The 23,181-nt window shown below is 40.4% G+C and overlaps 1 long non-coding RNA gene across 1 annotated transcript in view; it reads left to right on the top strand.

Moving 5' to 3' along the window:
• Positions 1-23,181, top strand: part of LOC148189803 (uncharacterized) — a 94,948-nt gene that overhangs the window by 70,945 nt on the left and 822 nt on the right. The window lies entirely within an intron of this gene.

The raw sequence follows: 23,181 nt of genomic DNA on the forward strand, positions 1-23,181 counted from the left end.
TAACCCAGGGGGAAAAAAGCATTCACATTACTGTACAATGGGTTTAGAAATCTGGAAAGGCCATAATTTAGATCTTGTTTGTGCTCTCAAAAATAGCATGCAGATGACTTTGCAAGCACCGAGCCAAACTAGGAAGGCACAAAACTCTCTCTGTTAACAATGTACGGGAAGACTTAATTCTGGAAATGCTACATATTCGCTTTAGGGGAAAATCATTACTTGAAGTTCATTATTTTTTAGCCTAAAAATATAGGGCTTCCAGTCTGTGAAGGCATTAGCAATGTTTTACTCGACTACTACAATAGAGTATCTTTTCTCTCTGTCCACAGTGAGCGTATCTTTCCATTGTACAATAATCTTGCTGCTCGAGGCTCTCCTTTCTGGCTCTTCACACATCTGCACAGGGCTATGCCAGCAAGTGGAACTGTTTAATTTACCGAGGGCCTTAAGATAATATTTACATAAGCAGTGTTGAAAAGAAACCTTGCAAGCCCTAAGGTTATTAACGGTAATTATGCTTCATAAACTCATGCCCTTCCCTTGCCAAACACACTTATGGGCCCTGCGGCTCTTATTTGAAGTTTGCGAGCTTGATCACAGAGAAGGGAACCGTGTAGATATACAGATTAAGAGTCAGCAACATCCACCCACTTACCGGCTTAAAAGAGGACAGTGTTACGGGGTGTATTCAGGCACATCAAAGCCTGGTTGTGCTATGAATGGAGTGATACATTGTCTGAGTGATGGGATGTGACAGCACAGATACAGACTGTCGCTGACATGCCTTCCATCTTGGATTACCAGTGAGTCAGGCTGCGAGGAGTTTGCTTCTTGGCTGCACGTCTGGAAGCAAGCCAAGCTAAAATAACTTGCTCAGCCCGCACACTCACCACCCCTACACCATACTTCACTGTATGTTTGTTTGCATTGGGAGTAATGACTGTGAGAACAGTTCCTGTCCCCTTACAGTTCAGGTTTTTGTACATAAAAAGGTTTTCTTCTCAGAGCCAGGCTCCTTAAAAAGCTGAATGGTATCCTCCCTCTTGAAATCAACATGGTGAAAAAAGACATTTATTGTGACATACTTCAAACTATATTTCATTTGGAAGGAAAAAATTCTTAGAGTTCAAGGGATGACCCAGTGACTAAGTAGACCAAGCTGTATGTCATGTAGAAGACAAACTAATATCTTGACCTCAAAGTCAGAGGATCACCAAAGTCATTAAAATGGATCTTACACTGACCGTGAATATGTTAACAAAGTTAAATCCATCTAGTAGAAGTTATTTAAGGGAAAACTTAAAGTGTTTGGAATTTATCCTCAGGTGACCTTGAATCCTTAAATATATACATAGAATACACAGTCACTAAGATATTTCCTTCTAAAATGTCAATTTCTTGGCAGCACACTGAAAGGTCAGGGCATCACCAAAAGAGGACTTGTGGGATTCATCTTCTGGGGACCACAAAAGTTTGTTGCGAAATTTCATGCAGTCCATCTACAGTATAGCTGTTTATTTGACACCAGATTACATGGCATTCCATCTACTTCAGATGTTTCAGTTTGATCAACTGACTTCCCGTCTCATCACTAGAGCCCTTCCGCTAGTGTGACTAAAAATACTCCGAAAATATTGATAATTTCATTTCACAGAGCAATAAGTGCAAGTGCCTTAGCAGTTTAGGCACTTTAGGTACTCACCTATAGTTCGTTATTCATTAAATTTGAGAAGAAAGCCATAAAAATTACACGATTTAAAACCAGAGGGTGTTTAAATAATAATGTGCTCAGTGGTTGGCATCAGCCCAAGTATGGGCCTCGTACCTGAGTACGCACCTGCTTACATGCAGCTGTTATTTATCAACACCCTGTTAAGGAACAGGACATGTGGATGTAGTCTTTTCCTTGATAGTAAGCCATGAGTCACTAACACTGCTACTGTAGATCTTTCTATGCTGCAAGTGTAAAGCCTTGAATTGAGAGCTGATGAATAGGCAGGGAAGGCTCTTATCAGGGGCAGCTGCGAGAGTCATTTATCAGCGGAGAATAATGGAAGCGAAAGGAGATGATTGGAGCAGTCGGCCTATTGCTCCACAGTATAATAGGCCTACATACTCTCAGTGTCCTGGAATAACTCTGTATCTCCATCTCTGTCACAACTGGCATTGTGCAGCCTTTGCAGAGCAGGTATTAAGAGCCAAGAACCTGCCATACAAAAAATGTTTAGCAACTCCAGGGACAGTGTGTGAAAAGGGTAATTATACGATTCACAATGCGTTTGTCAAGAATTTAGACATAACTCATTATCCTATAACCAGAGACAGTATCAGAATCACATTCAGCTCATTTTATTTGTGAATTAAAGTGTATGTCCAGGAATCTTAAAGACACTTTCACAACTTAGCAAAGTATAATCAACAGGAAATGTACCCTCAGGGTATTCTCATATATAGATTCATATATGACAAATTAGTGCCCTATGAATAACTTTATGTACTTAACATAATGTCACATTGATTAGGTTAAGGCAAGTAAAGTTACTAAAGTTAGGTTTAGGAAAAGAAACATGGTAATAATGTACCACAGAGAAAGTTGGTCCTGCCAGTGGGCGGTGCTTGGTACTTTGGTCGACTGTTTCCAAGATGGCAGCCAGGTCAACTGTTTTCTCATTTTACAGCTAAATGGTACACTAAAATATATTTTGGGGGTGGAGCCTAATTGGTGAGAGGCGGGGTACACCCTGGACACATCGGCAGACTATCACAGGGCTGTCACATAGATACAGACAACCATTCATGCTTACATTAACAAGAACAGCCAATTTATAGTCCCCAGTTAACCAGACCTGCATGTGTGACTGTGGGAGGAAGCTGGAGAACCCAGAGAGAACCCATGCTGACACAGGGAGAAACGCAAACTCTGCACAGAAGTTTGTACAAATACATTTTTTGTACCATTTTGGTGATGATTTCATTTGAAATCTGAGTGCTCTGAGTGCATACACATTTTTGTCTGGGCCCAAATCCTCAACAAAAGGACCTTTCAAACTTTATCAAACTCCAAACTACTGTATAAGGAGCTCTGGTCTGCCCTCATGTCCAAACACAATTTATTCCCGACTCAGCAGTGACTCAGAACTTTCCTACAGTAAACCAGCTATCTGACAGGGCCCTGACCCTTCAGCTCAGTGAGTGGCTTCAGCACTGAGCAAGATTTCTCCATCTGATTTTGGAGCATTGCCACCAAGATATCCCCAATGATCTCAGAGATACGCTCTGTGGTTTTCATGTCCCTTTGGTTTAGCTGCAGTTGTGGATCCAGCTGCTCTCTTGTGAAAAAATCTTTCTCCAAGGATGCTGCTGCACTCACCTGCTGTTTGACCTTCTATACATAAACTTATCATGGTCTTGTTTTGTAGTTCTTTTGCATTTTGAACAGGCAATCACATTTCTGAGGTGGTGTGGTTATATTGTTGCTGTTATATTGATTCATGACAATTAAGGGCCATTGAGAGCACTTAGCGTTTGTGGGGGATTTGGATTTCAAAACACATGCAAATGTTGAAAACAGGTGTGTGATTGATGAAGCATGCATTAGGTTTAATTGTTTCCAGCATTTGATGTGTGCAGATGTGCTCACAAGCGAAGCAAATCAGGGAGACCTATTGATGGTATTCGTGTCTGCACCACTCAGTACATATTGTACCAGACTGCACAGCACTACAGATGTGTCCTCCCGTGAACTCTACTCTCTCTTATTCCTGCAGAGCAAAAGAACACAAGATCCCAAAGCTTCTTATCAGTGAACGAGCTGCCAGTCATGAGTTATTGCCCAAGATGGGAACTGACACTATTTCTGCTAATATAATGGACACAGTCCGGTTCATATTTGATGGATTATGGCTTCAGACTTTTAATGATATCCGTCTGAGCGAGAGTTGAATCACTGGCTTGTGATTTGAAATGTGTTGCTTACAACTTACAATGCACCTAACTCCAAAGGAGAAAAGACGCCAAGGGCTAATGTTTTTGTTTTGTCATACTTTGATTATTCATCAGATGCCGTACAGCTGCACTAAGCCATTTTTCACGTCAGAGGCTCTAAAAGACAGCTAAAGTAATGCTTGAATTTTGAGGACATCTGTGGAACAAAATCCTTTGAGGGCATCAACCCAGCTGCTGTGTGATGCGTCAAGGTTACTAAAGAGATTGGAGAACATTTCCAAAATAATAAAAAGGAAATGTCCTTATTTGAGGTAACTTGAAACCGTACATCCCTTCTTAACTTTTAAATATGCCCCTTAAACCTCTGCATTTTGCTCTGGTGCAGCTTACCACTAAAGAACCCATTGTTGAGTACATGAACCTGCAAGTGAGACTATTAGACCTGTATTTTCCTGTAGTTTGCTTAATAAACCCTCCTCTGCCATATGATTTAGTGGAGTGAACCCACCAAGGCAGTCTATCTAAACACCATTAATCAAGTTCCTATGCACTAGCGAGGCAGCTATAAGTGCTCACTTAGGCCTTTTCTATAGGAGGCAAAGAGGGCTGGGAGCTGTTTTTTTGTAAGAAGAAGACAGCGGTCAGCTGCAGTCTGTCCTTTTTTATGTTCAAGTGTGATTTGTGTTAGTCTGTTTGTTCGTTTGCAGTCACAGACATGCAAACACATTTTTAAAAGTACTCTGTAGGGCAAAATACAAGCAAAAAATACACATCCTCTCTCTTTTTTCCCCAGACACAATCACACAATGCATTGAGATAATGGCCACTGGCTGCTGCTGTCGAGGGGGCCTGCTGCTTCATTGTTGCAGCCTCAGCAGCTCGTGCACGGGGCCCCTCGGAGGAACAGCCCGTCTGAAGGGGGACGGCTTTCAGAGAGGCAGCAGCGGCAGGCAGAGAGCCGGTTGCCCTCACAGCCAGAGGAGCCATGTCTCCACTTTGTGCTCAAACAGGAGTCATTTGTAGTGAGCTGTTTGCATAGCGGGGAGACAAGAAGCAGCTCTGTCCCTGCTGAAACTGTGTCCTCTACAGATATCTGGAGGCCTGTGTTCACTGTCGCTGAAAGAGAATGATGCTTTGCAGTGAATGTTAATGAAATATCAACTAGTTAATCAATCAATTATGCAAAGAGTTCTGTCAACACAGTATTATGAGCAGAAGGCCGTCTCAGCTGGTGCTGCTATATTAAATATGCAAAAGGTGACATGATTGCTTCATGGCCCAGTATTTCCTGTGAGATATTTCAGTCTCTTAAACGCATACTGATATGCTACAAATCTGTAAAATGACAACTCTGAACTTGTTAATGCTGAAAAAAATACAAAAAACATGCAACCTTCAAGTTTAGAGACAATTTTAATTGGTCATTTTTTCCATATTAAAAAATACATACGTTATAGCTATTGATTGTCAATAGTACATTAACTGTCTGCAGATATCCTTGGCTAGCTAGCTATCATGATGCGACCATTTGGATCACTACAAGATGGCCAGAGCTGGCAGGTTAGCTGGAGTCACAATAGTCCTGAAAACTGTGGCAGGCAGGCAAATAGTGTAACTATTCACGTTGTGGTTAGTAAGACAGTCCATACTCAAGACAGCTAATATAGAAGCCGTAATTTATGTTACATTTTGGCTAAAAAATAACCTTTTTGTGCATGTTGTATTAAATTTATTTTCAGGATGTGGGCATTTTAGACAACATGCAAAACAAAATGGATCAAATTAATTTTGATATATCACCCAGCCCTAGATGATACTATCGATATATGGATTTGACTGATTTCCTACTGCTAACCACTAATTTGTTTTTTTGACATTTTTCCAATTCTTTCAGTCGTCATGTGTTTTGAAAGCAATGTTTGACAAAAGCATAATGTAATTATGCATTACAGTGATTTAGTCACATCATTTCAGACCTTGTGTAACGGATAACAACTTGCATTTCTGCCATTTCAACACAGGTCTGCTACTCTCAGTAGTTCCTCTACTGCCACGTACAGTGAGCTTATTCGTTGTCTTACCTTTGTAAGAGGTTTGATCAATTTCATTTTGCTGTGTTTTCTAAACAGACTTGACCATGAGATGGTAAATGGGTTCAGGAGATGGCTAGCTTTAACCAGAGACGGAGGAATGTACCCATCAGTAACTCAGAGGTGACTTATTTACATGATAGGTGGCTGCTTCTTCTTTTGGTGAGTTTACATTCAGATTCACTGGGTTGAAGTGTGTGAACCTCTACAGATTGCCTGTGCGGTTGGTGTGTGCAATTACTGGGCTTAGATGGCTGCTAATGGTTAGTAGGTACCCGTAAACAGTCTGCTGGGTTCCTGTGAAACCACAGCATGTCTCATTCTCTCTATATATAGAATATATGTGGTGTGATTGGATTCTGTGGAGTTGTAATATGAGTCGTCATGCAACAAATAATCTAACTACTTTTCTGATGAGTAATCAGTAATGCAATCATTTTCTCAGTGAATAACAAGACAAGAGTAATTAATCGATAGTCACACTTTTAAGTAGCTTTCCCAACTCTTTATAAATGTGTGTATCACAGTGTCTGACAAACTTAAGGGAGTTAGAAACCAGCATGCAGTCAGCTTGAGTGAAAAACTTGAAAACCAAATTTGGTCTTTGTGAAGCAGTATTCCATTTTTTTTCTCTTTACAAGAAAACAAAGTTTGCTATCTTGGGATGACAAGATAATTAATATGTGATCATGGGGAAAGAGCTTGTTATCTTGAGATAACAAGATAATGAAGTTGTGATTGTGAGAAAACAGGGTTGAGGAAATCTGTGCAGCTGTAACAGCTCTTGGCTCCTGCAGTTTTGAAAGGCTCCTCATAATTTTGTCACTCAAAAAGGAGAGCAATAAATCAAAGCAGAATTAAGGCATGATATTTCAGGTAACGAGTCATACCGTATGTATAACTTGTATAATGCGTGTATGCATTTACCCTTTATTTATGATACTCCTGAAAGAATTTACAAATGGTTGTTTAAAAGGCAAAACACTACTGCAGGAGTGTCTGTGAATAATGCCTGCAGCACTCAGGTTAAGTATTCTTCTGTAGCTTGTTGTCTCTGAGGAGGTCGGGGCTGAATATTTTGTGTTTATTGTTGTTTTTTCCACAGCTCTGCATTTTAAGAAGGCAGGCCAGCCATCCTTTTTTGTCTTATTATTTATCTGAGAGAAGTACACGCATTGGTGCCTGCAAGCTTTCAATACAACATGAGGGCTATTTGTTTGGATCGAGGGCAGCTCCACGGTAGTTGTTGAGGAAAGAGTGATCACTGTTGTTTCATTGTCTCCAAGTACATTTGGGAACTAGACTAGAGGAAAAAAAAACCAATAACCAAGTCTGCTTGGTTTAAAAATGATGGAATTGTCTGATCTTTGTTCGATTACTCAGCCTTTTATAAGAAAACCAGAGACTGCCAACCATTAGGCCCTGTTAGGTATGAATCAGTAACAGCTCTACCTCACAAATACAATATTAACCCCACAAAAGATAAAGAAGTATCCGCTTTCAAAAAAGAGAAGGAGCAGGAACATTTCTGGTGTCCCTCAAACCACTGGTGCTTGTGGCAGAGAATGCTTCAAAAAAAGGAGGAACTTAAACCCAAAAAACAGTGATACGAAAGATCCAGGTCCAGGCACTCTGGTTAGTTTGAAAAGCTGGATCTTTTATACCACTGTTTTCGTTTTAAGTACCTTTTTTTTTTTTTTTTTTTTAAAGTATCTGCATCCATATACATCACAGATCAATAGCACGCAACAGTTCCATAGGCAAGATATTAGTTCACCAGCTTCACGCTAATGTAGAGCAGTTACAGATAATTACTTTTTCACATAAAAACAACCTGCTAAGTAAATGCTTATTCTGCTTTAATAAAGTGTGTCACTGGTGGAGACATTTTGGGCAACATTGACTCTGACATCACTTCTATAATACCATGTTTTCCTGACAATATAGTACTTTTCTACTTTCCAAAGCCCGTTCATAATAAAGTGCCTCACATATAACATTGTGGGGGACAATTAATACAAGATCATATACAGATTCAGAGAGAATAAAAATAAAGGCAAAATGTAATTTAAAAAAGGGAATAAGGTGTACAAAAGCTATTTAAAAGCCTCACTATGCATTAAGGTGACAGTATGTGTGAGACCATGAAGGGCCATGAAAAAGCTCTAAACAGTCAAAAGAAGCTCTAAATTCAGCTGCGTGATTCACGACATGTAGTGGTTGGGAACTGGAAACTGGCTCATGTTATCAGAGGGGCTTTGTTCATCACTGCTGGTCATTTCTGAGACACTGGACCCTTTTCATTTGTAATATTTAGTACTAACTGCACAAATGCTTAACGTGGTTGCCTTGGTTTTCCTATTTAAGTTTTATCTTGTGCACTTATTTGCATTATTGATTGAGAATGAAGTGCATGCATCTGACTGACCTCTGACCAACTTCATTTGCGTGTTTGTGGTTTAGTGCAGGAATTTCGATGCTCTCATGCTACTTATTTCCATAATAGGGGAATATTGACGTTTGTGTGGATGGGCTGCACTGGTTTTGTGATTTGGATATTTTCACCTACAGCTGCTGGGGTTAGGTTTTGTCTCTGACAATTGACACACACAACAGTTTGTTTTATTCTTATCATATTATCATAAATTAGAACTAAATTTCCAAAATCTTATTTGATCTCAACTGATTAGCTGCTGGACTACAGTTGCACTTAATTGCACCCTTAATGCCCTCAGTTTAAAAAAGGCAGATAGAGGAACTGGATCTGAAACAGAGGGAGGAAGAGTGTGTCAGAGGAAGAGGGGACGGGGCGAGCTGGGGTTCTGGACATCAGTAATAATATATGTGCTAAACTCCCTGCTGTTGCGTGTGCTCTTGAAGCGCTCTGATTCATCATCTCAATCATCATCATTATCGCTATCATCACCACTCTGCTTTGACTAAGCTGAGGAAGATTCCTCATGGCTTTCTTTCTCAGGCATGCTCTCAGAGTGCCAGGACTCTGCAGGCTGGAGCTCTCCAGCTGATTACTGGGTAGAGGACTCTCCGCGTGTCTCATTGAGGTGGTGGTTGGTGCGCAGCTGAAAACAGGGCTGTGATGCTGCAGAGGTTTGTTAATGCTTTCACCCTTTCCAACACCTGCCTTTTAATTAAAACTCTGAACACTATTGGTCGTTCTGTGTTGTGCCCTCAGCAGTAGAAGCTCTAATAACCTCAAATGAAGACCTGAGGTTAACATCAAGTAACTACTGATTATGTATGTTTATCTTTTTTGTTAACACACAGCTTTGGTAATGATGTTTCTGACAAACTGTCATGCCAATAAAGTCATTAGACTGATAGGAAATCGGAGCAAAGAAGAGTCCAACATGAAAAGTATTGGAAGAGAGGAGAGAGAACTACTGACCTTCTCAGTTTCCCCCTCTCTCTGTCTCACAAGTGGCGTCTCAAAGTCACCCATTTCTTTCTGCAGTCTCATCTTGTCTCTGTGAAGAGCTGCGAATATACAGCGCTGTATGAATAAAAGAGTGGAAGATAAGGAAGAGGTCTTTCACAGACACTCTCAGGGCTTATCTGGAAACTACAAAACTCCAGCACACTCTCGCTCAATTTTTCTGCTATTAAAACACTCCATTCAGTTCAGGACTAATATTCTTTGACAGTTCATACATTTTGGGCTGAAATGATGGCTCTATTGTCCATAAAACCCAATAAAGCATTCAGGAATGATTTACATGTCACGGTTCAAAGAAAAGCTTTTTTATCTGTTGCCTCCTTGGAAGGACTTTTTCTCATTTAAATGTTTGTTGAAAATTTAAACACACAAGAAAAGCACAGGATGAGTCACATAGAGGACAAATAATCTGCATAGTGTTTTTAGATGTTCTTGTGTTTTGTGATTGTGGTTGTGGGAAGATGTTTCTCCCTCATAAATATGGGAGTATAATAGGAGTATTATCACCTACAAACTCCATCCTGTGAGATATTTACAAGAGAACACATACAATATACTTAAAAATTTAGTAGATATACTTGTATTTGCAAAAAATGCATGTAGTACAGGCTAATACACATATACAAGGGCATACTTACAGCACTTACATGCAGACAAATGCACACTCAGCTTGTCAATTATGACAAGTGTCCTTTTCTCTTTGAAAAAGCAGCTAAATGCTGATGCTATGCATCACGTAACATGTGCACGCCGCCTGTTGAAGTGAAGCCATTTGATTGCAATGGAGACTCATTAAATTTGCAACCAGGCAACTAATAATTCATTGGGATATTAAACAGATATACTGCATTGCTTAACCCCTCCACCCCTCCACAACTGAACATCATTACCAGAGCGACTGCCCTCAACCTCTCCACCACCGGTATAAACCCTGTGTGTTTCGCTAAAGTCATCATTTACTCTGATTAGCACTGCTCCCAGCAGGAGCACCTCAGCGTGATTTGCAATTATTAAATTCCTCTCACTTCTCATTCCAGAAGTTAGATAATCTGAGAGCAGGGGTGACAGGACTCGATGTCATTGTGGTTTTTAATGGAAATCACATGACCAAGACACAATATACATAAAACTTTTTTATACTGCCCAAAGGCATGAATGATGAAGTGCTGGTGAGTTGTTAGTAGGAGGCGGTTTCTGGTATTTTCCTGACTAAAATTCCATTGATTGAGAGTGAGAAAACATGAGAAGAGCCATGAGAGACACGCTTGCCTTAGCACCGCATGTTAAAGCACATGTTGGCGTTTTGCAGTGAGTTAGGAGCCGGTTGGTCAGCTGGCCAGGCTGCATTTAATGGATCTCGAGCTAGCATTTTATACAACTCAAACACAATGGGCCCAGTGTGGCTGTAATACGCCCACAGTGAGCTATTTTTCAGCACCAGCGGTGCTCAGCACTGTGTACATTGGGACACTGTGTGTTACAAGATTAAAATGAGAGTATTTTGGTGTGCGGTCATTCCTGCTGCATATAGTCTACGCTGTATATTATGCTGTGTTCCCATTGTGGCATGAAAAGAGCCACACTGGGATGTTACTCAACCGCAGGAGCAAACTGCAGGATGTGAAGTAGTTGGACAACGTACAATAAAAACTCCTCCAGGATCATTTCACTGAGCATTTTGTTTAAAATGTTTTAGATGCTGGAGCACTGTTAAATGTATGTCATACTGCAAATGAATTGGAAGTTGAGCAGGGAGTGGGAATATCTCAGAGTTAGTACATCCTGATCTCCCTTGAGAAATTGAGCTATTGCTCATTCACAACTTTGTTTACTGGAAGAAGATGAACATGAACCTGAGGGGGAGGCAGGTAAACTTAAACTCAGCGCTCTAGGGATGGCAGTGTTGGCCTGTCAGTCAGTTGAGCACTACATTGAAATATGTCAGCAACTGCTGGATTTGTTTGCTATAAAATGTATACCTATTTCATTTGGGGATGTCCTCACCGACTACGATGACCCACTGAGTTTTCCCGCAGCATCACAGTTGGATATTTTGGTTGGTCACTGAGTGATATCCAGTTAAAAACTCTGGGTGGATGGATCAGTCTCTTTCATATGGAGAATCTACACTTAACTTAAGATAACTTGACAATGTCATGTCTTGATAACTATCACAATGATTGGTATTCAGTTTTACAGTAGTTACGTCCCCATCATAATGACATAATCCAGATCATGACCCATCATGATCTGGACTCAAGGATGAACTGATTAAAATTTGTTGGTCAAAGGTCACAGTGACCTCGCAAAACATGTATTTGGCTGTAAGTCAAGAATTAAAAAGCTCATTACGACAACATTTCACACAAATGTTAGGAGGATAAAATGATGACATAATATATCCAAAAGGTAAAAGGTCAACTTTACTCTGACAAAAACACATTTCTGGCCATTGTTAAAGGTGTTGACATTTTTTCAGATACTGAATTGGCAAGACTGTTGTGATTTCATAGTTCTTCTGAGCTGTCGGGTGAAGATGTGTGTGAAGCATCCATGTTCTCACAGACATGGATGTAAACTGTGAGTTCAACTTGACTTTATGACATACCGTAAAAGCCATTTATATTCCCATCAGCCTCAGCATGCTAACATACTAAACTAAGGTGATAAACAGTATATTCGCCAAACACCTGCATTTTAGCTCAGTTAAAATAATCATGTTAACATGTTAACATCAACAAATAGCTCAAAGCCTCGCTGTGTGTAAGCACAGCCTCACAGAGCCGTTAGCAACCTCTTGATATCTTCAGCAGCACACTAAAATCAAACTGCAGAAGGGAACACTTCTTTCCGCCACCAAAAACAAAGCTCCACAGTGTGAAGTCAGTATTAGGCAGTGATGAAACAGGACTGCTTTTTGAGCGCAGCTGTAGCCACTTTGCCAACTTGGAGAGTGGGGTGCTTGATTTAATGACTTTACAGACTCTGACAAATCCAGTAACTCTTTTATGAGAGGATACAGTATATTATCAATGTGTTGATTCCAAAAGCGTTTACTGACAAATCTCTGCAGCAATCCACTTCACATTCTGTGTGCTGTAGAGCTGCCCAGATGTCTCTTCACTGAGCATATCTCATCATTAGGCTGCACATTATGTCAATGTGTAGAGTGAGGATGTTGATAAAAAATGAATGATCAGTGGAGGGAAGCAGTGTTTAATTTACCTGCATCACTTCGGCCTCCTTTTAAGAGCAAAATGCACCATTTCTTACTCCCTCTTTGACACTATGTTTATCCTTTCCATAGTGTTTAATAAGATTAAATTGTTATTATTTAATTACACGGCAACAACACCTGTCTTTTAATTTTCTTGTTGCTACTGTTGCTCACAGCTTTTGCATCTAAACAGCTAAAAACAAAGCATCTGAAGTAATCACAGCAAAGCAAGTACAGTACTTGTGTAAAAGCCTGGACAGCAGGGTGAGGTGTGATCTGTGCCCTGAGAATGGCTCAGGGTTTCATACTTGTTTCTGGCACCGGGGATCACAGAGCAGCTGCCAAGCGCTCTGCGTTGGCCTCATTGTAAATATTAAGAGTTAATTCCCTCTGTAAAAGGCATCTGTAAACCATCTGCACTGCTGTTAATCACAGAGAAATCGCCCCGCCAACAATCTCCACTTGCCTTATTCAAATTGCAGTGCACAAGCTGCAAATATTCACGGCTCGCAAACACATATGGACACACACTCAAAGTTTAGATTCACTGCTTAACGTCTTTGGCAGGCAATGGTAGGCTTCCCTCCAACTCTGTTGGGTGTATATTAGAGATATGAATACACACACTCAGAGGAGCACAGAAGTCAGGAGTGCTTTATTTATGATGTGTGATTTAATTAGCTGGCTCTTAAAGCAAATAGATAATACACGGGGTTGGACTTTGGAGTGAGAGACACAGACACACACACACACACACACACACACACACACAGCGAGGAAGGCACGGGGAGAGAGAACGAGAGATACTCGGGGTGTTGAAGTCCATTGTGTCAGCATTTTATCACAGCTGAGTAGCTGGAGGTTCAAAGGTCAATCCCATTCTGCTTTCAGCCACAGTCACCTTGCCATACTGACAGAGCTATCTAAAGCAACATTGACTGAATCAGCCATCAGCCAACACTGCAGAGGCTCTTAAATGGCTAATGGAGCAGCCAGACCAGCTGGGAATACAAACCAATGGATTTATTGAACATTCAGCATACAGCGCTGCCAGCAATACAAACTTTACACATACACTGTGGTTTTCATTAACTACCTACAACTCTGAATATATTTACATATGCTCTGTTCAGGGTTTCTGTTATGTGGTAATTTCCAGTTTTTGACCAGTAAACTCTATTGAAATAAATCTCTCTGGTTGTAATGTCAGGTGAAAATATTCTCTCTGGGAATATATAGGCCTAGACACTTGTCATGGGCATTTAAATCTTCCAGGAAATGTGAACCAGCACCAGTCTTTCAATTGGAAACCCTAGTTCTGTTAGTGGACAGTAAGACTTTGAATCTGTTGTAACCATCCAAATATTTAAGTAGCACCACATTAAAAAAAACGTAAAATCTGTCTGTCATACATTTAGTGTGTGTGTGTGTGTGTGTGTGTGTGTGTCTGTGTGTCTGTGTGTGTCTGTGTGTGTGTGTGTGCTAGCTTGGGTGTTGACTCTTAGTCTTGCACTATGAAGGTATTCTGAATTGCAAAAATGATCTACTAGTAGCATCTCTACTGAACATTACTGCATATTTGCTAATCTAATTAAACCACTCAGTGTAATTTGTGCATTTACGCAATCACTGATTTCACTCTTGACCTAAAAATGCAGTTAGTATCAAACCAGCATGAGACGTGTTAGCTTTTGAAGTGCTCTTTCTTTGATCTATTAGGCAGTAATTAAGGTACAGGTGAGATTCAACATTTAGCAGTCCTTAAAACTGCAGAAAAGGGCTTGTTCTACTTACTTTTTGTAAGAAGGAGGAATAATCGAAATTCACCAAAGACCAAGAAAATAATTCAGGTAAATCTTTGTGGATGCAGCCACTTAATGTACACTTAGATTACTAACAGCATTTAAAATCAGCTATTATGACTCTATTACTAATAAAGCTAGTACACAAGAAAGCATAACATAAAGTTCCAAAGGGACAATATTGCAGACCACAGGCGCATCCCTCTATATCAAGCAGTTATCCACCCTGTCACTGTACTGAACCTTCCACTGTGCGAGAGCAACATAAAAATAGGCACATCGCATGCTGTACGTTTCCCTGTATATTGCATGTGAAAATATCACTGCACTTATTTCATAATGGCCCCTGTGCCTGACGCGTTTGTGTTACAGTACAGGACATACTCTGTTAAGTCCCTCCAGTCCTACAGTCCTGCACAAGGAGAAAACCCAGGAGTTGTCATGGCAGCTGAACTGAGGCAGGAATGTACATTACCATACGAGAGAGACAGAAAGGGAGAGAAATGTTGTCAAATGATAGGATTTTGCTGCAACCAGAGCTGCTTTGAGTTTTAATTGGCATTGAATCACATCAAGGAGCAAATTTAGAAGAATATGACATAGTAAGGAAACACTACAACTTACTTAACGCCAATGCAATTTGTTAATTTTAGTGTTTGTTGTTTAATAGCCTGTTTTATAATGTCTCCTCCTTTGATAATATACCGCTGTGGTAGCTTAGGTTTATGTTCAAATATGCAGCAGTTGAAGCATACTTAAATAGAATTGAAATGAACTGAATTGCACTAAGTGGAAAAGAGAGAGGCAGAGAGATGTACGAGTACACTGAGAAGTCTGTTATGCTGAGGGCTTGTGCAGGGGAGGGCCGAGCTGTGAATGCAGTGGAATGACAGGCAGGGATTAGAGGGGAGGTGGTGCCATTGAAAAGCAAGCTGATCCAGGGAGCCGAGCTGACACTTGAACACAGCCAGCTGACAAGACCAGCCAGCCCTGCTGCAGTCCTGCAGAGGCTTCTCCCCTCACTCCCCCCGCCTCCCTCTAGGGAACATGGGGGTTTGCATTGGTTCATTAGTCGTCACTGTAGAGACAGATGACGCAATGAAACAGGATTAACGGTCCATGTACGATTTATCAGTTAAAGGTTATGATTCAGAATCCAAATTAGAAAAATGTAAATTTTGCTGCATTACTCAGATCTCAGTAGGGACTTTTTTTTGCATGGAGTAACGACGTAAGAAAGATCACAGCATGGGCTGGGACTGAATCTAATTGGTCATTGGTGAATCCAAAATGTTCCTCTTTATTCTCACCCAGAAATGTGTCCAAAATATCCCTTTTTTAAAATGTATCTTTAAATGGTAAGAATTAGGCAGCAATCTTTGCAAGTTTTCATAAGTATTAGAATGTAGTTATACATGACACAGTGCGCATGACATTTCATTTACAGTGTAATGGTGAGGGTGATGATGAAGTTCATGTGAGGTAGAAGAAGCACACACATAACAGCTCGGCATGAGACAAAGATAAAATGACAGAGATCTTAATGTGGTTAATGTCTTTCCTGCTCAAACAGGATGTCGGGGTGCGGCTTGCATAATAGTTAACTGTGATGCTTTTTGTTAAATTTTTGTGTGCAAACACAATGAAGTAACAGCTAAATATAATATTTGAGAATTCTTCATTTTCAATCAGGATAAAATGTTGAATCATTATGGATGAAAGAATAACCCAATGAGGAAAAAATTATGCAACCATAAGTTTGATTTATTGATATGCCTGTCACTTAGGTGACTCACCGTATGTATGGCCAATTGCAGAGAAAAACCAAATGAGTAAACAGAAGAGGTGTTTCTAAACTACAGCATCATTATTCAAGACCTGTAGTAACCTTGTGTGAGGGGGCAACCAACTCACCCAACAGGATGTCGACAAAAAGCACTGCCTTAGGTGCCTAAGGCAAACACATTTCCATATCCTTACTTCTTGTTTCACAATGAATATCGCCCTGTTTCTTGAATACTGAATGTTGGCGTTGGATGAAGATCATGTCTTGTGAAAGCGCTTAATATCAATGTACTTTGTAGGCCGTCTGGAATAAATGGAATGTTACATATTGTTTTGCCTTTTGCTCACGTGTGCCAAGCATTTTGTGCAATTCATATATTAACAACATCTGGCTTTAGCCATAGCTTCACAAAAATATAAATACCTCAAATGTTCTGGGGTATTTTAGATAGCCACTCTTGTGGTTTCTCTACCAAGACAAGTTGAACAAGTTGAAGCTTCAACTTTGCACTCAGAACCCATTTCCTGAAACAAATACAAAATCTAGTAATTGGACATATTACTGCCATTATGCTATGCAATTGAGATGCTATAATGAAATATATTTTGAGGTTCATATTCTACAAATATTGGCTAAATTCTGCACTGCACTGTCCTCTCCTCTTCAACCCATTTCTTTTCACAGGGAAGCTGCAGTAGGCGCTGTAATATGTTGATAAATGACGGGTTCGCAAGCTGTTTCAGATCTGAGAGGTCACAGCCTGGCTGTGCTGACGCCTGTCACACTCAGAGACAGAACAGCTGGAACATGCACCCGTCTCTCCATTACTTCTTAGTGTTCACACAGGCATAATTGCTTAACTATCTGAACTCAGGGGCCTTGGCTCATGATGCCGACAGTATTTTAATCAGATATATGCCTCTTGAATGCGCAACTTCCCACAAGGTTCACAGAAGCCTCTGCTTTCCGGGAGTTCCTTTGATTAATAATCCCGACAAGTCAGATCATTGTTATGAATTAAACCAGCACAACTGTATGTGTCGTATTATCTCCGTAAACAGAGGGGACATGAGACGGAGACAGTGGCTTTTTGCGCAGGAGGTTGATTAGGTAGCACAAACACCTCTCACCTCCTGCTGTGCTGTGCTGGGGATGGTTTGACACTTTGATCCAAGAGCTGTCTCAAACACAGAGACATAATCACACACACACATGTCGCCGTGGATCCCTTTGTGATGGCTGAGGTTTCATGGGAATCAAAGTGGTGTTTGATTTAAAACACAAATACCAGCCACACATGTGGCAACCTCTGATATATCCACTCCAAGTGTATTTCTGTGTATCTTTAAGTAAAAGTGCATTTTCTAAGACTGTGTTGAAGCTGAAGGCTGCATGAATATGCATACCTGTGTTCTTTGCATTTACAAATTTATGCATGTTTGCATCTCTCTTCAGTGCACGCACACCCACACAGCACACTTAACCACAGCTGCACATCACATAAAACAAGTGCAACATACAGGAAGAAAAGAGCACCTCCAATGATCCATCAATTCCCATTGGTTTGGTGAGAGGGGGATTTATTGACTGGCAGAGTAAATTCAAGGCTTACTCACTGTCAACACAACCCAAGAGGCAGTCTGCTGGAAAATCTAGTACTGTGGTGCCAGGTCGCTCCACATAATTCCCCTGCAGGGCTGCTCTCTGTGATGAGCCATGCTCAGTGTGGTTGTGTGGCTGCTGAAAGGCCTGTCATTACAGCTGCACCCTGTGGCAAAGCAGCCAGATCCAATCCAAATAAGATCCCCTCTGACAACTAGCCGCCCCACCTAAAAACCCACTTATCAGGCTGACGGATTTGGTTAATATCTCTGACTGGATTTGGTTAATGTCTGTAATGTGTAAGTGGGCATCAAATTATATATATCAGTCTATGCTAATAGTGCACAGGAAGCTGCTCTTGACCTTTCATTAGAAATCTGACATCAGCAGCAGCACTATATTAATTTATAGATATGATTTAACTGATAGCTTTAATACTGATTCTTAATGGAAGCTACTAGCCATTACTTTACTTTGGCTTCCACACAGTTTATGGATATCTGCCAGTAGTGCTGTCAGTAGTATTTGACATCACAATGCCATTGTTTTAATGCTATTATTTTATTGTCTGTAATAAACTAACACATGTTGTTAGCTGTAGCAGAACCCTGCCAGAAATATGAAGCAGCTAATGTGCAAAACAGTAATGCATTCAGCATATGTAGATCAATCAAACATGCACTATATTTTTGGCCATGTTTAACATATTGTTGATGAAAGTCGACTTGTTTTTTTTCACTGTATAATTTAGGCTTGCATATGGCTGGCTAATATTATTATGTTTGCTTATATCTGACATGTGGAGATTAACAGTTGCACTAACATCTGGCTTATTTTAATATTGTAGCTTTGTAAATGTTCGCTAATGCCAGCCAACATTTGGATTATGCAACACTCTGACAGCAGCATTTGACTTGATAATGGTTATGTGAGCTAAATATACAGTATGTGACTGGGTGAGTAGATTCTCACAAAACAAGTGTATTTCTACACATTTTCTGCACATACAGTACATCTGTTTAAAAGCATGTGTGGTTAGATATGAAAATACATTAATGTATGCATTTTATACAGAATATAACCATCTGCCATGTATCATTTCAGCCCCTATATTATAATTTTTATGCATACATTTTCTTAACATGCACATTTTCTCTTTTCCTTGGTAGGGTGCTCTTTTAATAAATCGTCACATCTTGTGACTGATGGTCAACAGGTTTGTTGTAACCATGTGATTGCTGTAGGATGGAAATATGCCTGTTTAATGACTGGAGCTTCGTCCCATCTGTTAGCAAATTGAGACTCAAACATGGTGTGTCTGCAATGCATGCAGCATTACATAACCCTGTTGCTCATGCAGCATTTCACAGGCCTTGACTTGATATTCATTTCATTTTTATGCTTTTATAGTCACCCCTGTTTCAATTCTCTACATTTTTAGCATAAAGTAGGCTGGAATTTGGAGATGAAATGCCTCCGAATGATGGCACAGCTGATATATATACATGAGTGTGTGTGTGTGTGTGTGTGTGTGTGTTTGTGTAGGATGAGACTTTTAGGACAGCTGACTCAGCCTACTAAGGGAATTCGACTCACATAAATAAACCTGGTCTTCTCTCACTTCCTCTGTGTCTTTCTCTCACACTCTCTCTCTTTGAAATCAATCAGTGATGGTCCCTCCACCCCCTACCGATGGATCTATTATTAATGAGGGCCCTTAGCACTAAACTAAATTTAGTGCATAAACTCCAGTTGGAGAGCTGGAAAGGGGGATCAATAGGATGGCAGGGGCCACAGCGAGACTCTCATTTAGCTCTTTGGAAATGCAGGATGTGGAAAGGCTGACCCTGAGTGCAAATGCGTCTCCTGACATAAAGAGAGCTTGAGAGAGCGAGCAATAAAGAGAGCAAGAGGTTCAGACAATACAAGGCAAATTTCAGTGGGTCATTACACTCCAATTGTTACCTTGTAGCTAATCAATGTATGAGATAAGGCATCATTGATGGGGCGATGTTTGGTGTAATTAGGTTTACACAAGCTCTGCGTTATTGCCTATTCAGCATGCCACTTGCGCTGCATGAATCACATCTGATTTGTCAGTCTCAGTGACATTGATACCACTTGTCTCCTGTCAGGAACGTCAGGGCTGTGATTACTCTCTTTCAGTATCACTGCACAGTTCAATATCTCATCGTAGACCCATTTGTATGGAAACAATCAATTACTCGTGCATAATTTTCTCCATAAGATTATTGCTGAGGACCTGTGCTTTTGCTGTCTTTATATCTACTAGGAGCTTGTCAATATACTACTCTGAAGATGGATGTCTATTAAAGAACACAAATTAGATTCAAAGAATAAAACAAATTGCTTCCTTACTGGTGTAAGGAGCCAGCCACGATATCTTTAGAGATAAGATAAGATAATCCTTTAATAGTCCCACTGTCGGGACATTTGCATTTTTACAGCTGCTAGGAGGGTACAGGATAAGCAGCAAAAGAGCAATATAAATAGTAAAAAATATATATTAAATATAAAAAAACAAGGTGCCAAATATAATAAAAAAACAAGGTGCAAAATAGTATTAACAAGGTGGCAACTCAACAGTTTAGAAATATATATATATATACACCAATTGCAAATGGAAAATAATTGCACTTTTGGTATAATCCAGTTGGTGCGTGGGTGTGGTCTACTGGAAGCAGCTGGTTGTACAGTCAGCAGCAGAAGGACGACCCTGTGTTACCACTCCTTCACACACTTTTGGTGGAGCAGTGTGCCGCTGAAGGAGCTTTCCAGTGCAGTCGCAGTGTCATGCATGGGGTGGGAGTCATACTCCACCGCGGCTGATAGCTTGGTGATCATCCTCCTTTCTCCCACCAGCTGCACTGGGTCAAGCGGGCATCCCAGGCCTTCCTTATCAAGTGCTGCTGTAACTGGCAGCCCCTCACACGGCGCCATCTTGTTAATGTTTTTTAATCTTTGCTATTAAAAAAACAAAGTGAGTGAACACATGTAGCCTTGAGTAACAGATGCTTGCTCTAAAGCCACATAAATATAAATGCATTCAAGCAAATAACTTCATGTCCACACTGTTTATCAGACACATGCTTCTGGAGTTCATACAATATCCTATGATTGCAGTTAGGGATGTCAAGGGTTAACGGTTAATTGGTTAATAACCAAGATTATTTTTGAATGGTTGCACTCAGCTCATTCAGCTACGCTAGTTACACCATCCCCACCCAACAGCATTGCAGTGGAAACATTGTGTCTACCCTTCAGTTGCCCCACAGCTCACCGTGGTGATAAAGCAGCTCAGTTTTGAGCTTGAAAGCCCGTTTAGCAAGGTTGACTATTTTTTTCCACCTGACATCATGGCTGGCTGGCTGTCAGTAAAGCTGACGTCAAATAACAAAAAGGTAAAGACATTTACATTGTTAAACATTAAAATGTCGCCACCGATTAATGGATGGCACTTTGTAATGCAGCTTCAAACCTAATTGCGTCACACCTAATTGCAGTACAGTATTAAGTGCCTTGGCTTGTGTCAGTTAAACAAAACTGTACAAAAAAACCCTCACCAATTCTAGAGCATCAGAGGTGACTGTGTTTACATCAGACAGCTCTCAAGTGTGTAAGTCAATCAGTTTAAGGCAGAACATCACTGATAAATATATATGCATGTAATATAGGTATGTCCGCTCAGCATATCTAAAATCCCTGGGTAATGTCTTTAAAAAAAGCTACTTTTAAAGCAAATGCTTTCTTGTAATCCTATATAGCCACAGAATATGCACAGGTCTTTTGAACATGCAAATTTATGATCCCTAAAGGAAGACTCCACTGTGGACTCCAGACACTTGGAAAATAAACAGCACCATCAGGATTTATAAAGCCATAAGGACAACAAAATAAAGGGATAAAAAACAGACATAAGGAGATTAAAAACTATCAATAAAAGAATGAAACAACCACAAACAAACGGTCCAACAGACTAATCATATAACTGATTAAAAAACAAGATAAAAGAGAGGTAATAACATAAAAATGTTGGTAGCAAAACAAAGTGACATTATGCAAACAGCAAGATATCTGTAAGCTAGTCAGGAGGAAGACTATCAAATGTCTTTTGGGGGATTTAAATATGCTGCCAGCAGACTGTTCCAAAGCCAAGGTACAAGTCCAGCAAGAGCTCAATCACTGCTTGATTTTAACCTGGACTCTGGCCTGACTCTACTTTGGTCTGTTGGGACAGTAGGGAGTTAAAAGCTCACTGATGTAATCCAGCACCTGGCCTTGGATGTAGTTAGTAAGAGGATAAAATTGATTCTAAGAGAAATTGGCAGCCAGTCCAGAGAAGCTACAAAAAATGGCAGTGTTCTGGGAAGCATGTTTGTTTTTCTGCACTTTCTGCACAGTTTGAGGCTGAGTTACAGCTCTACCATACGGTAAGCTGTTACAGTAGATTGGGCACTTTGGTAGTATTCCTCTGATCTTTGATATATTCTGGAGTTTGATCATAAAACAAAACTCTAAAAGTTTGCAGAAACACGCTCAGTGTGTGTGAAACAAAGCAACAGTTAAATCTTTTGGTTTAGGTTCAGAGCACTCTGCCAAACTGCACAGACTAAATAGATTCAACACGATAACAAGATTAAAACAAGCATCGTACAGTGAGCTCAGATATCTGAATTTCAACACTATGCCACCATTGAAAACATGAGTTCACAACCAAAACAAACATAATGATTTGACAGATGCCTGCAATCATTTTCCCTGTTCTGTGGCACTCTGCTCCAGCTGGCTCCTGCCAATCAGATTTCACTGTTGATCTGAAACTACAAGAGGACATCCGGACTTCAGATTAAAATTGATTTAAATTGTCAAAAGATGCATTGGGGGCAAAACATCAACATGGCCTTGATTGGCAAAAAAGGAAGGCGCTTGATCTAATTATGAAACTCAAAAGTCATGCAGTGTATCTTAAGCTGTGTGCAATGTAGCAAAGTCATGACACAAAAAGCTTGCACTGATGGGACAGAGAGTAGGAAGGAGCGAGTGGGTTCAATGACATGTCTCTACTTCCTCAGATCCAGACAGACTCACATTAAGTGACTGAAAGCCAATCTTGCCTCCTGCCCACAGGGCTGGCGGTAATTACAATGGCAAATGCATCGTTCACCTTTAGCCAGGACTAAAGCGCGGAACACAGCAAGCTTTACGAAAGTCAATCTTTGGAGAGGGAATCCTGGAACAAATTGTAGACAGAGACAGGGGACGAC

The sequence above is a fragment of the Plectropomus leopardus genome, chromosome 4 (assembly GCF_026936395.1).
Source record: "Plectropomus leopardus strain MGB_pleo_1.0 chromosome 4, ASM2693639v1, whole genome shotgun sequence".
In the NCBI taxonomy this organism is placed as follows: domain Eukaryota; kingdom Metazoa; phylum Chordata; class Actinopteri; order Perciformes; family Serranidae; genus Plectropomus; species Plectropomus leopardus.